Below are 15,619 nucleotides of genomic sequence, written 5' to 3' on the forward strand. Positions count from 1 at the left end.
TAATGATCCAGATATCTGAACTCCCCCTCCTACACTGCCTCTTTAGCCACGTGTTTAGTTGCACTATCTTCCTATTCTTAGCCTCACTGGCACATGGCACAGGAAATAATCCTGGGATTATAGCCTTAGAGGTCCTCTTTTCTAATTTACTACCTAACTCCCTGAACTCCTCTTACAGGACCTTGTCACTTTTCCTGCCTATGTTGTTAGTACCATGACCTCTGGGTTTTCTTTCAGAATGTCCATTCAGAGACATCCTTGGCCCTGGCACCAGGGAGGCAACATTCCATCCTGGAATCTCTTTCCCAGCCACAGAAATGCTTGTCTGCACCCCTGACTATACAGTCCCCTATAGCTATTGCTCTTCTGCGCCTTGACCGTCCCTGCTGAACAAACAGCCAGTCGTAGTGCCACTACCCTGGCTGCTGCTGTTTTCCCCTGACAGGCCATCCCCCTCCCCAAAAGTATTCAAAATAGTATACCTGTTAAAGAGGGAGTAGCCACAGGGTATTCCTGCACTGACTGCCTTCCCTTTCTAGCGGTCACCCATCCATCTGCCTGCACCTTGGGTATGACCACATCTCTAAAGCTCCTGTCTATGACATTTTCCGCCATCTACGTGTTCCTAAGTGCACCCAACTGCTGCTCCAACCGATCCATGCAATCTGTGAGGAGCTGTAATTGGATGCACTTCCTACAGGTGTAGTTGTCCAGAATGCATGAAGCCTCACGAATCTCCCACATCTCACAGATGAAGCACTTTACCCCATTGACTGACATTTATACCACTAATGAATATATTCACAAATAAAACCTAAAAATTTAAGTTATAATTAGCTATACAGTCCCTAGTGCTAAATTTCCATAGCTAATAAATATTAATTCAATAAATATTAATAGCTAAATACACTAGTCTCCTATACTATTTAATTAACTTTTTTAAATTGATTATTTATTCCTCTTCAGCTAATCAAATTAAAATCGGTAATTTAAATAGAAGAGCTTGGTTAGGGAAGAGGCAAGTTTTGGAGCACAAGTTTTCAGTACAATTGCTGGAATATCATCAGGACCCTTTGCAGTATCTTCACTCATTTCTAGACATCATGTGAAGTGAATCGAATTGGTTGAAGACTGGCATCTGTGATACTGGGGACCTCCGTAGGAGGCCAAGATGAATCATGAATCATGCACATGTTTGGCAAGGGCAGGAGCAATCTACAGGCAAAAGTTCTGCAGGCATAGAGAAATTCTTACAGCAGAGACAGGCTTGAGCAGTGGGCTGTTGTTCTGCCTCTGAGGCTGCTTATTGCTAGTTCACCAGCAGACTATTTGCGAGGGTAACGATGTAATGTTATAACTGTCCATAAAGATCAGAGGCTTAGGTGGTATGACATATCACAGTAATGGTTAGTTGCAGCTTAATAATCAGTTTCTGTCCCTTCTCAGGAGAGCAACAGGCAGTTTTAGTTTTCTTCCAGTATGAGTTTCAATCTCTCTTTTTTGTGATAGTTCCAGTTGGAGGAAGCCATCTGATCTGCAATTCCTCTGTTTTCTTTGATTATAAGGAATCTGTACAATGAGATGCGAGATTCCACTGGCTGAGCGAAGAATTATTTTGTTCTTGTAACATGTGGTGGTAGCTCACAGAACCTGGTGTTCCTATGACTTGTAGCAGCTATCTTTTTTGGTTCAGTAGAAAATCCATTTTAAAAAATAGTAATAATAGAGTTTTGAACATTGTATTGGATTTAGTTTATGTCTTAAGAACCCAACAAATCTAATTTAATAAGAGCTTTTCTAACTTTAAGATTATCTTTCATAATTTGTTACTAAATTACAATCTTCTTTTCAACACAATTACATTAGGTTTAGCCAGCATCTGCAAAGGTAAAATATAGCTATTTTAATTGTTGTAGTAAATGTATCATCAATTTTACAGCATAGAAATTTCCCAAAGGCAGCAAGTTCCACATTCTCACACCTCAGCCTTCTGTTTAAGAGCAAAGTAACCCAGCCAATTAATCTTTACAGATGGATATACCCTCACAGATCTGATACTATTCCCGTAAATCCTTTTTTGCAGCCACTCAAGTGCCTCTATATCCTTTTTTATAATATGGCAACCAGAACGATACACAGTACTCCTCATGTACTCTAATCAAACTTCAAGTTGAACAAAAATGAACTACTTTTAAATTCTTTCTGAAAATAAATTCCTGTTCTTGGTTTGTTTGGTGACTTGTTAACCAATTTTCTTATAAGTGATGTGAGTATTTTCATTCCCTTTAAAAGTAGCAGGCTACCTGAGTCATGTGGGGAAACAGTATCGTTGGCCCCTACAGTCAGAAATAGAGGTAGATGATTTCTAGCCGAATGACTTTAAAATAAGAAATAAATTGGAAGGGAGAATTTGATGGAATTAAATGTGCAATATCAATGTGATTTGCATTTTTTTTGACGTTCAAGACAATGACGTATGAATTACATATCATGTCAGTAAGTAACCCAGAATAGTCAGGACTTCCTGTTATGGAAATTGATTGAGCAGCAGGGGAGCAACCATTCGATCAATCAGGAAAATGAGGTGGGTAGACTAATTTTACATCTTAACCACATCAATCAGCGCCTTCTAAACCCCATGATCTCTACCACCTCGAAGCTAAGGGCAGCAGATACATGGAAATCTGCAAGCTCCCTCCAAGCTATATGGTTTTCTGATATGGAACTAAACCTGGTGTTGTGAGACTCTCACTATGGAATTAAATCACCATACCTACTGTCATTGAGTTAAAATCTTGGAAGCTCCCTCCATGATAGCACTGTAGGCATTCCTGCACCACAGGGATTGCAGTGGTTCAAGAAGGCATGCTCACCACCGCCTCCTTAAAGGAAAATATAGACGGGCAATAAAAATACTAGCCTAGCAAGTGGTGCCCACATCTCAGGTAAGAATGAAAAGAAGCATTGCTGCAAGAGACGCAATGACTTTACATGAGTGGTCAAGGTAACTGTATACATTCTCACATTGCACTTCATGCTCAACACACCAACAACTTATCACTGAGCTCTATGCACCAAACCCAGCTTCAATTCCTAGCACCCATGCCACATGTCTAACATTCACATACTATGTCGCACTCACACACATTCACCAATGCTGCCAGCATCATGTTCACATCGCCCTAACTCTACATACCTCCAATTATTCAGCTATGGCAGGTACATCTTACAAGCAAAATGACACAATCACAGACTTTCTGTCTATAATAAGAGGCAGAAGCAGATGACCAGAGAGAAATCTCCATGACTTCCACCATGAAATGTTGTTGGTAAACAGGATTAAGGAAAATACCAAGGCATTTTATACATAAATATGGAGCAGGAATGTAGCTAGGAAAGTCTGGAAGAAGGGAATATATGCGTGGAGCCAGGGGAAGTGGATGAGATCCTTAATGAATCCTTTGCATCAGTATTCACAAAGGAGAAGGACATGGTGAATGTTAAATCTAGAGAGGGGTGTGTTAATATTCTCAGGCATGTCGATATGAAAAAGGAAGTGCTGTTGGGTGTTTTGAAAAGCATTAAGGTAGACAAGTTCCCAGGACCTGATGGGATCTAACCCAGAATCATGAATGAGGCAGGGGCCTTGTACATAATCTTTGTATCTCCTTTAATCACCACAGGAGAGGTTCCAGCATGCTGGAGAATAGCCAATGTTGTTCCTTTGTTTAAGATGGGCAACGGGGATAATCTGAGAAATTACAAACTGATGAGCCTTACGTCAGTGGTGGGAAAATTATTGGAGAAGGTTCTTAGAGACAGGATTTACTCACATTTGGAAAAATATGGACTTATTAGCGATAGGCATCATGGCTTTGTGCAGGGGAGGTTGTGTCTCACAAACTTGGATAGAGGTTTTTGAGGAAGTGACAAAAATGATTGATGAGGGCAGGGTGCTAGATATTATCTGCGTGGACTTTAGCAAGACCTTTGATAAGATCTCTCATTGCAGGCTGATACAGAAAGTCACATGGGATCTATGGTGACTGGTAAGATAGATACAGAACTGGCTTGGTCATAGAAGACAGAGTGCAGCAATGGGAGACTGTTTTTCTGACTGGAGCTCTGTGATCCGTGGAGTTCCATAGAGGTCAGTGCTGAGACCCCTGTTGCTTGCAATATATATGAATGATTTGGAGGTGAATGTAAGTGATCTGATTAATAAGATTGTGGATGATACAAAGATTGGTGAACTGCAGATAGCAAGGAGGATTGCCAGAGGGTACAGCAGGATATAGATAGTCTGGAAACTTGGGTGGAGAAAATGCAGATGGAATTCAATCTGTACAAATGGAGATGCATTTGGAAAGTCTAATGCAGAAGAGAAGTATTTAGTAAATGACAGAACCTTTAGGAGCATTAACATACAGAGGGATCTAGGTGTACAGGTCAACAGTTGCCTGAAAGTGGCAACATAAGTAGATAAGGTGGTCAAGAAGACATATGACATGCTTGCCTTCATTGATTAGGGCACATAGTATAAAAAATGGCAAGTCATGTTGCAGCTGTATAGAACTTTAGTCAGGCCACATTACATATAGTTGTGGCTGCCACACTACCAGAAACATGAGGAGGCTTTGGAGAGGGTACAGAAAGGGTTTACCAGGATGTTGCCTGATTTGGAGGGTATTAGCTATGAGGAGAGATTGGACAAACTTGTTTTGTTTCATTTGAATGTCAGGGGCTGAGGTGCAACCTGATAAAAGTTTACAAAATTAAGAGGCATGGATAGTGGGAGTCTTTTTCCCAGGGTAGAAATGTCATTTTCTAGGGGACATATGTTTAAGCTAAAAGGGGAAACATTTAAAGGAGATATGAGAAGCAAGTTTTTATACAGAGGATAGTAAGCACCTGGAATGCGTTGGCAGAAGTGGTGGCAGAAGCAGATACAATCGCAATGTTTAAGAGGCATCTTTGCCATATACATAAATAGGCAGGGAATAGAGTGATACAGACCACAGAGAGGCAAAAGGACTTTACTTTAGAAAGGCGTCACGTGTCAGTGCAGGTTTGGTGGGCCAAAGGCCCTGTACTGTTCTTTGTTCTTTAACTCCATTCTCTGAGCCCCCTGGTCCCCTGAAGTGCATAGTTGTTGCATCTACTGCAGCAGAGGTTGTCCAGCTTAACTGTAAATATCAACCTTACTGTTGTGACTATTTTTTAAACAATCATCTCAATCACTACACTTATACAGCTTTATAACTAGTTCATGCTCATTCTGAGATGTGTCATCAAGTGGAATGTTAAGCTGTTGTGACAGTAAAAGAAATCGCTTTCCACCTCACTTCTCATTCCATCCTCGTCTTCTGCTTGTACGTTTTTTTCAGTTACAGAACTACTGGCCAGACAACTGCAGAGTGGCAGGAAGATAAAGAAGTTCTACCTCACAGAAAAAGAAGAGAAGGAACAGTCACTGAATTTTGCAGTCACAGCCACCAGCTCAGACAGTAGAAACCGGTGCAGAATCAGGAGCAACACATAGTGAGTCTCCAGGTATGGATGGGCTGCAGGCATGATGTGGAGATACTGGCATTGGATTGGGATAAACACAATAAGGAGTCTCACAACACCAGGTTAAAGTCCAACAGATTTATTTGGAGCAAACGCCACTCCTACAAATAAACCTGTTGGACTTTAACCTGGTGTTGAGAGACTTCTGGCTGCAGCCAGGCCAGAGGGAAAGGGTAGCTTATATGCCAGTTCCGCAGGTAAAGCTGCTGATGAGCTCAGCTGCAACTGACACACATAATGACATTGATAGAGTATCCCATAGGAGAACCTTGATGGCAATGTACAGTGAGAGCTTGGGATACTGTCGGGCCTGTCAAACAGCCTTGACATCATTGTAGTTCTAACTTGACAGAGGCCACACACAGAGCTTGGAGCCAATTCTTTCTATCATTGATACAGTGGTCAAGTCCAAGAGAACTCTGGTGAGCCAACCCAAGATGGAGCAGCTGACAATCACTGCAGCAGAATTGGATTCCTTGCAATGTCTCAGCGACAAAGGTCATGAGATCCATGGTCATTGTCATGCAGGTTCACACTGATGTCATTTTGGATGCAGCTCTCAGTTCAAATTAAGAGAATTTCTGAGGTTCTGCCCAGGGATATGACAGTGGATCTGGAGCACAGACCTGCTGTCCTCTTTCAGGATGAAGGTATTCCCGCTCTCACACTGCCAATGCCCTCACTATTGTCTGTCAATCAGATAGCCCAGATTGCAGTCACCCATGCTGATGTGGTACAATCCAACGCAGGCCCTTTAAAGGGTAGAGCTGCTCAAGGTCATCCTGAAAGGTCATCTGCAATCTTCCCCCTGGAAAGTCAGCAGCCTTGCTACAGCCACTGGAGTTGCACTGTGTCAGAACACTAGGACAGGAATATGGCACACAAAAATCATGTAACAAGGGATTCCACAGAGTGATTAGTTTAATTTTGCATGATTTAATTCATAACTTTGGTCTGAAATGTATGATTCATTTTGTCCTTTATATTTACATGGCAACCAGGATGACGACGTAAATGATTGCAGTGCATAGCGGAGCACTCAGATAAAGGACATCCCCAAGACACTACTAAAGGAATGCACAAGGGCAAATAGTTCATTATTGTTCGTAGGATTAGCTGTATAAGGATATTTTGTAAAGATGTTCTTTTTGCAGGTTTTATTCTTTCAACTCAATTTACAGCAAAGTTGAGGTGTGGGCTGTAATAGAGGTGTGGGCGTGATGATTAGTGGTTCTACTTTGAGATAGAGAAGTGAAAGTGGGACTCCTAAACTTACATTCTGTCCAGCTACACAGAGTCCAGGATTCCTTTTCCCTGCATTCCAACTCCTCCCTCCTCACAGAGCTCAGCCTCTCTGCCTTCACCATCCCATTCCCTTTGCTGTTGGAATCAAGGAAGAAATTTAAAAAATGCTTCCATACTTGTGTTAGCTGGTCATCCTTAGCAGCTATCATAACGTGGCATTAAATACTTCCAAGCAAGCCAGCACAGGGCTAAACCAACTCTGTATAAGGAAAAGTTATGAAGGACACTTCATTTGCAACTTGGGAGTGGCTCTTTAATTTGCACAGGTTGTTGCCCAAATCTTGCAGTTCCATACCTGATCTTTGGAGAATGATATGCAAGTTCATTGGCTGGACATTGCAATCCTGCAATGGCATCAGCTGGTTATGTTGTTTGACATCAAGATGGAATCAGATGAAGATGTTTGGCGCACAAAAGGGCACATCTGGGTCCACCCTTCTTCTGCCTTCACATCGTACAGGAAACTGCTGGTGGTGCAGACCACACCCATTAAGCCATGCAACATCTCTGAAATGCCACTTAAAATTGTGCTATGGAAATGAGTTCTTAGTCTGTAGATACTACAGAACTGAAGAAGGTTATTTGGTACATTGAGCTGCTACTGCTGCTATCTCAAGTAGAGTTAGCAGGCTGTATTTTGGCAGAGTTAGAACAACTCCAGAGTAACCTAAGATGGCACCCAGTCATTGTTATTGGTGTGGGATAAACATGTGGATAGTAAGCCTGCATCCCTCACTCCCAACCTTGCAAGTTCCACTAAGTAGCATTTCTTAGCTCCTGGCAATTTTCATGGAGTAGGGCCAGCTTCTCCATGATGCATAGTTCACGGATCTATGAGAAGTCATGAACTATGATCTGGATTTGGAAACTTTTTGAAAGGTAACACACTCATGCCACTCCTACCAACTGAGGCCCACTGACTCACTACCACGGCCCCTTCTAGCTCCATGCCAATTCAAGCTCCCCCAATCACTCCCCAATGCCCCCCCCCAGTACACTCTAGGCTAACTCATGTCCTTTCCATACCCAGTATATACTATGTACAAAAGCTATGAACCCCATAGTAACAATGGCATATGTGAAACTGCTTAGAAAAACATTAATTTGTATTTTTTTGTAAAAGAAACTGGTAGTCCTCCAACTTTATAAAAATGCAAAACAGACTATTGAATTAACAATTTCTGAAGGTTTAACAGAGGCAGGTGTGTTGAATTCACCTGGGGCAATCAGTCAGGCTCCAGCAAGGGGTGAAGTGAGGCAGGTTTTCTGAGAGGAGATTCGCTGCTGAGATTAAACCTTACATGGAGCAAAGTGTGCTTCATCATGAGACATCCTCATCCCATTGGTTCAGGGAAGAGGCTGCCAGATTTTACTGTGCAGCTGCCTCATGTGGCCAACAGCACTTGGCGACTTTTAGAATACCAGCAGCAAAGGGTTGAGACCCTTAAGTGGCCCTTAGTTGGCCAGAAAACGATCTGTAATTGGCATCTGAGAGAGAAGGCTGTTTTCAAACTTCCCATTCCTTAAATGAAGGCAATGGAATCAGGCACTTCACCCCTGCCCTTCTTTATGATTCTACATCTCCCCCAACACCACTCCCAATCAGTCACAAGGGCCATCATTCTAGGTTATGACCCCTCGCCAGAAATTGACCCCGTGCCGTCTATTGACACCAGCTTACAACAGGTTCACTTAGACGCGAACCTCTCATGAGGGTCTCCCTGGGGGCATAGAGGTAAGTATAGCTCCCAGGAGAGGGGGACATGGCCAGGCAGTGCCCTAGCAATGCCCTCTCAGCACTGCTTCTTGGCACAGGTTGGCACTGCCAGTGTGGCATCATGCCCATGTGGATTGATTTAGATGTGGTGGTGGCCGGAAACAGATGGAGCTTATTTGAAGAGAAAACCGGTGTGTTTCTTCTCGCTGAAAACAACACTGCCACTTTTGGATACGAGTCCCCCCACTAGCTTTATAACAAATCTCTCAAGAGGCACTTCCTCAAACTTCTTCTAAAAATCTGATACATCCAACACCCATTATGTTCTAATTTGCTCAACAAATTCAATTAAATAATTGAGCATTACTTTGCAAATCCCATTGACTATCTTTAAAAAGCCCATGGCCAAGCTATTGTTGTCTAATACATTAGCCACTAAGTAAGAACGCAACTGTACTTAATCACATACTTTACTTTTTTTTCAGACAGGAGGTAGATATACTTGAAAATAACAAAACGAATAATTATACCTGTGGGCGTCAGATCTCAATACTCATTTGTACAGATATGCATGTTTACTTTAATCAGCAAGAGGAAAACAGCACAAGGGTTTTTTTTTGATTCTTAAGTGCTTTACTTTCTTTCTTATCAATTATCTGTTAAAATTATGTCTCCCATAGGTGAAAGCACAAACACTGCAGAAAGGGAGGCTATTTTCAACCAGTCAACCAGAGTAACAGTTCTGGGCCAGAAGATGCAAGACCAGCCAATAACAAGCAGCTCCAAAAGGGCACTTCATGGTGAAAAGAATTGTGACAGGTCTGTTGCATCTCATTATGCTTGTCAAAATTTTCCAAAATCACTCTGCTACTAATAAATAGTATTGATTGTCATGAACTGTTTGTGATTTTATCAGTTTGTTGTTTTAATAATTTATTATATAAGAACATTCAAGCTTTTAATCTTTGCAAAAAGGAAGCTGGAAAAAAAAAACTAGAAGCCACACTACGATGCCTGATAAATTAATATCAAAATTCCAAACTTCGTAAATACCGACACAACGTTCACTATTAAAAAAAGTCCAAGTGGTTAAAAGTACATCACCACAGCTATACCCTCAGGTAGTCAGCGGTTTCCATTAAACAAACTGTTCTAAATGTTCGCTAATTCCATTTGATAGTAAGAATTCTAGAACTATAAACCACCAATTTATGAGAAGGCGAGAATGCACGAGGAAAGCTAGAAATGGCAGGGAACCCAGCAAGGCCCAGGACAGGGAAATTCTACAGAATATTTTTATTTTGTTTCTCTCCTAGGACCCTGCCTCAGCCTCTTAGTAATGAAGGAAACCCAGCAGTAGAAGGCAACAGCCGTGGACCCTTAAAGATCATTCCCGAAAAGCTGGAGGATTAGCCACTATCAGTGGGATGGAAAGGGAGATATCACATCTGGGGATGTGCAGGCTCAAATTCAGGTCAGGTGAGAGGGAGGCTACGATCTGGAGTGTGGTGAAGGGAAGATGCAGGCTTCTTAAGGGGAAAGAAGGGCAAAGTCTTGATCCTCATGACCCACAAGGAAGCCCCTTATAGTCTTGTGGCTGTTCCAATGTGCTGAAAATAATAGTAGGAACTTCCTCAAAGAATTTCCAAAAATCCAGCTTGTTTAAAAAGAATGGATTCGAGACACGATATTTGCAATTTGAATTTTCGAAATGTCTTTGCAAATCTGCCCCATAACAGCTTTAGGATAAACATAAATTTGGATGAAAGGTGTAAATTACATTTTCCAGGAAAGTCATTCCACAAAGCCACAAAAATTGTTTTTGATGTCTTGCTACTCATAGCTATTTCAATTCTGGATACTCACAGGTATTGCATTGAGGGTAATTTATCAAATGCATCATTCTGTATTACTTCTAATGGATTGGATTTCAAATTCCTGTTCAATAGAAGGAAAAATGCAAGAAACCAAGTTGGAAAATGTTCTATGAAATATGAAAATGAAAATATTTAGGTTCCTTGCCAGTATCTGTTACAGGACATACTAAAAATACAAATTTTGAAAATGACTACTATGACGTAGAGCACAATTTTATAGTAAAAACATTGGAAATACCCAGCAGGTCAGGCTGCATCTGTGGAAACAGACACTGAACTAATGTGTTAGGTCGAAGACTGTCATCCACCTAAAACATTAACTCGGTTACTTTCTCCACAGATGCTGCCAGGCCTACTAACAGCAGCAGCAGCAGCCAGAGCAGTGGCATCATGGCAGGCACTGTTGTTAAGCAGGGAGGGTCAAACAGCACTAGAGCAATAGTTATAGGGGACTCTATAGTTAAGGGTGCAGATAGGCGCTTCTGTGGACATGAAAGAAACTCTAGGATGGTATGTTGCCTTACTGGTGCCAGTGTCAAAGATGTCTCTGAATGGGCAGAAAGCATTCTGATGGGAGAGGTGAACAGCCAGAGGTCATGGACATATTGATACTAATGACAAAGGTAGGAAGAGTGGTGAGGTCCTGCAGCAGCAGTTTAGGAAGTTAGGTAGAAAGTTAAAAAGCAGTACCTCTAGGGTTGTAATCTCAGAATTACTTCCTATGCCATGTGCCAGTGAGGCTAGGAATAGGAAGACAGTGCAGCACAACACGTGACTACACAGCTGGTATAGGAGACAAGAGTTTCAGATACCTGAATCATTGGGTCTCTTCTGGGACAAGTGGGACCTGTACAAGAAGGACGTGTTGCATCTAAGCTAGAAAGACATAAATATTCTGGCCGGGAGATTTGCTGGAGTCGCATGGGAGGATTTAAACTAGTTTGGCAGGGGGATGGCAACCAAAGCAAAGGTGAATTAAATGAAGAGGAACCAGAGAGTAGGGCCACTAAGGCTCAGAGAAAAAGCAGGCAGGATGTGGTTGCTAATCAAAGAAGGTCTGATGGTCTGAAGTGCATTTGTTTCAATGCGAAAAGTGTAACAGGTAAGGCAGATGAACTTAGAACTTGGATTAGTACTTGGAGCTATGATGTTGTTGCTATTACAGAGACTTGATTAAGAGAAGGACAGGATTGGCAACTTAACATTCCAGGATACAGATGTTTCAGTTGGGATAGAGGTGGATGTAAAATGGGTGGGGGAGTTGCACTATTGGTTAAGGAGAATATCACAACTGTACTGCAGGAGAACACCTCAGAGGGCTCATACAGCAAGACAACATGGGTAGAGCTCAGGAATAGAAAGGGTGTAGTCACAATGTTGGGGGTTTACACTATAGGCCCTCCAACCCAGCAGGTGATAGGGGAACAGATATGCAGGCAGATTTTGGCAAGATGTAAAAGTAACAGGGTGGGAGATTTTAACTTCCCCTATATTGAATGGGACTCAGTGCTAGGGGTGTGGATGGAGTTTGTAAGGAGCATGAGCCCGGCCAGGTGGTTGACGTTTTAGTAGGGGAGCAGTTCGGGAACAGTGACCACAATTCATTAAGCTTTAAGGTACTGATGAATCGAGAATAGTGTAGCTCTCAAGTTAAGATCTAATCTGGGAGAAGGCTAATTACAACAATATTAGGCAGAAACTGAAGAGTGTACATTGGGGGCAGATGTTTGAGGGCAAATCAAACTTTCAGGTATAAGGTGATAGGGATTTGGAACTGGCACATTCCTAAGGATGACACAGTAAGTACGGCAAGTTTTGGGAATTTTAGATAATGAGAGATATTGTGAGCCTCGTCAAAAAGAAAAAGGAAGTATTTGTCAAGGCTGGGAGGCTGGGAACACACGAAGCAAGTGTGGAATACAAGGAAAGTACAAAGAAACTTAAACAAAGTGTAAGGAGGGCTAAAAGGGGTCACGAAAAATCAATGGCCAGCAGGATTAAGGAAAATCCCAAGGCTTTCACACATACATAAAGAGCAAGAGGGTAGCCAGGGAGAGGGTTGGCCCACTCAAGGACCGGGGAGAGAATCTATGCCAGAAGAAATGGGCGAGGTGTTAAATGAGTACTTTGCATTAGTATTCACCAAAGCAAAGGACTTGGTGGATAATGAGTCTGGGAAAGGATGTATATATAGTTTGAGCCATGTTGAGATCGAAAAGGAGGAGGTATTGGGATTCTTGAGAAATATTAAGGGAGACAAGTCCCCAGGACTTGATGGGATATACCTCAAAATGCTGAGAGAGGTAAGGGAGGAAATTGCTGGGGCCTTGAGAGAAATCTTTGTATCCTCACTGGCTACAGCGGAGGTCCCAGAGGATTGGAGAATAGCCAATGTTGTTCCTTTGTTTAAGAAGGGTAGCAAGAATAATCCAGATAATTACAGGCTGGTGAGCCTTACATCAGTCGTAAGGAAATCATTGGAGAGGATTCTTCGAGACAGGATTTATTCCCACTTGAATAAAGTGGACGAGAGGCAACATGGTTTTGTGAAGAGAAGATCATGTCTCACTAACTTGATTGGGTTTTTTGAGGAAGTGACGAAGATGATTGATGAGGGGAGGGCATGGACATCAGTAAGACCTTTGACAAGGTCCTTCATGGCAGACTGGTGGAGAAGTCGCATGGGGTTAGAGGTGAGCTGGCAACGTGGATACAGAATGGGCTCGGTCATCGAAGACAAAGGGTAGTAGTAAAAGGGTATATTTCTGAATGAAGGGCTGTGACAAGTGGTGTTCCTCAAGGATCAGTGATGGGATCTTTGCTGTTTGTAACATATATATATAAATGACTTGGAGGAAAATGTAACTGGTTTGATTAATAAGTTTGCAGATGACACAAAGGTTGGTGGAATTGCGGATAGCGATGAGGACCATCAGAGGATCCAGCAGGATATAGATCAGTTGAAAGCTTGGGCAGAGAGATTGGCAGATGGAATTTAATCCTGACAAATGTGAGGTAATGCATTTTGGAAGGTCTGATAAAGATAGGAAATATATAGTAAATGGCAGAACCCTTAAGAGTAGTGATAGGTAGAAGGATCTGGGTATATAGGTACATCGCCAATGCAGGTGGAGAAGGTAATCAAGGAGGCATACGGCATGCTTGCCTTCATCAGCCGTGGCATTGAGTTAAAAATTGGCAAGTCATGTTGCAGTTTTATAGAACCTTAGTTAGGCCACACTTGGAGTACAGTGTTCAATTCTAGTCGCCACACTACCAGAAAAATGTGGACGCTTTGGAGAGGGTACAGAAAAGATTTACCAGGATGTTGCCTAGTTTGGAGGGCATTAGCTATGAGGAGAGGTTGGAGAAACTTGGTTTGTTCTCACTGGAACGACAGAGGTTGAGGGGCAACCTCTACAAGATTATGAGGGTAATGGACAGAGTTGATAGTTAGAAGCTTTTTCCCAGGGTGGAAGAGTCAATTACTAGGGGCATGGGTTTAAGGTGCGAGGGGCAAGGTTTAAAGGAGATGTACGAGGCAAGTTTTTTTTTTACACAAAGAGTGGTGGGTACCTGGAACTCACAGCCGGGGAGGTAGTGGAAGCAGATACGATAGTGAGTTTTAAGGGGCGCCTCGACAAATACATGAATAGGATGGGAATAGAGGGATATGGTCCCCGGAAGGATAGGGGGTTTTAGTTATGTTGAGCAGCATGGTCGGTGCGGGCTTGGAGGGCCGAAGGGCCTGTTCCTGCGCTCTAATTTTCTTTGTTCTTTGTACTGCGTAGTTCTGGCATTTTCTGTCTTTATTTCAGATTTACATTATGCATGGCATTTTGCTCTTTTGTTTTAAACAGGATGCCTTATTGCTGAAGAAATTATTTAAGTTGCGAATGTAAAACTTACAGTTGTCTAAAGAAACGTAATCCATGCCAGGATTTGAATGTTCCATCGAGCAGCATTGATACCTTATTTTCAGCAAGATCGCTGTGCAATAAAACAGAAAAAAACTTAATTCCTTGTGTATTATAAGATTTTCATAGATATATATTGCTTTTCTTTGAATTTGTATAATGAAGTAAGGTGAAAATACAAAACTATTAATTGCATTCTCTAAAGAGAAGCACACTGTCCTTTCATTCTGTGATTGGGTTCAAATTATTTGATGTACGTTCCTTCTGTTGCAGGTAGAAGGCTCCATTTAATATGCAAATGAGCTCACATGACATACAATACCATAGAATCCATACAGTGCAGCAAAAGGCCATATAGCTCATGGGGTCTGCAGTGATTCTTCGAAAGAGCACTCCACCCACCCTCCCCTCCACCCTATCCCTGCAAACCCACACATTTGCCATGGCTAATCCCTCTAATTTACATATCTTTAGCTTTTAAGGGGCAATTTAGCATGGCCACTCAATTAATTTACACATTTTTGGATTGTGGAGGAAACTGGAGCACCTGGACAAAACCCACGCAGAACAGGAAGCATGTGCAGACGCTACACAGAGACGCAAGGCCGAAACTGAACCTGTTCCCTGGTGAGGTAACAGTGCTAACCACATGCCACTGACATAGTACATAAGATCCCGGTTAACTTTTCAAGGTAGAACAGGTCAGGGAGTGTGTGACTCACTGCAAGCAGTTTCACTGATAACAGAACTGAAGAGGCCCTGAAAAGATTAGTTTAAAATTATCATTGAGAAACTAGGGGGAACTCCTTCCTCATCTGGCTGCTGTCTGGGCTAAGATTGTGCCAGCTGAAGTCTGACAAGCTGCACTGAAATGCCTTTTTGCACCTTCAACAAACCAATTGTATTTGAACAACGCCTAGGTCTCAAAATGACTACAACTTCTTGGAATGGGTTGGTTGTCACTACCGTCCGCTGGTCAGTTGGCTGGAACTTAAATTTGACCCCAGACAGCAGTCACAAAATGCAAAAATATTGAATACTTAGCACTCCAAACAGAAGTTAGGGCTTTTGGCAGAATAAAGGGATTTTATTCTGCATCTAAATTGTAGTATGCCTGACCTGAAGACTGATGGTCAATAAAGAAAGAACTTGGCCGGGATTGTCTCAGCGCACTGCAATGCTTGAGCAGCGCAGCGGATTGGGAGACACCAGCCATGGGTACCAGGCACAAG

Source organism: Carcharhinus amblyrhynchos, chromosome 27 (assembly GCF_965287045.1).
Source record: "Carcharhinus amblyrhynchos chromosome 27, sCarAmb.v2.hapA, whole genome shotgun sequence".
Lineage (NCBI taxonomy): Eukaryota > Metazoa > Chordata > Chondrichthyes > Carcharhiniformes > Carcharhinidae > Carcharhinus > Carcharhinus amblyrhynchos.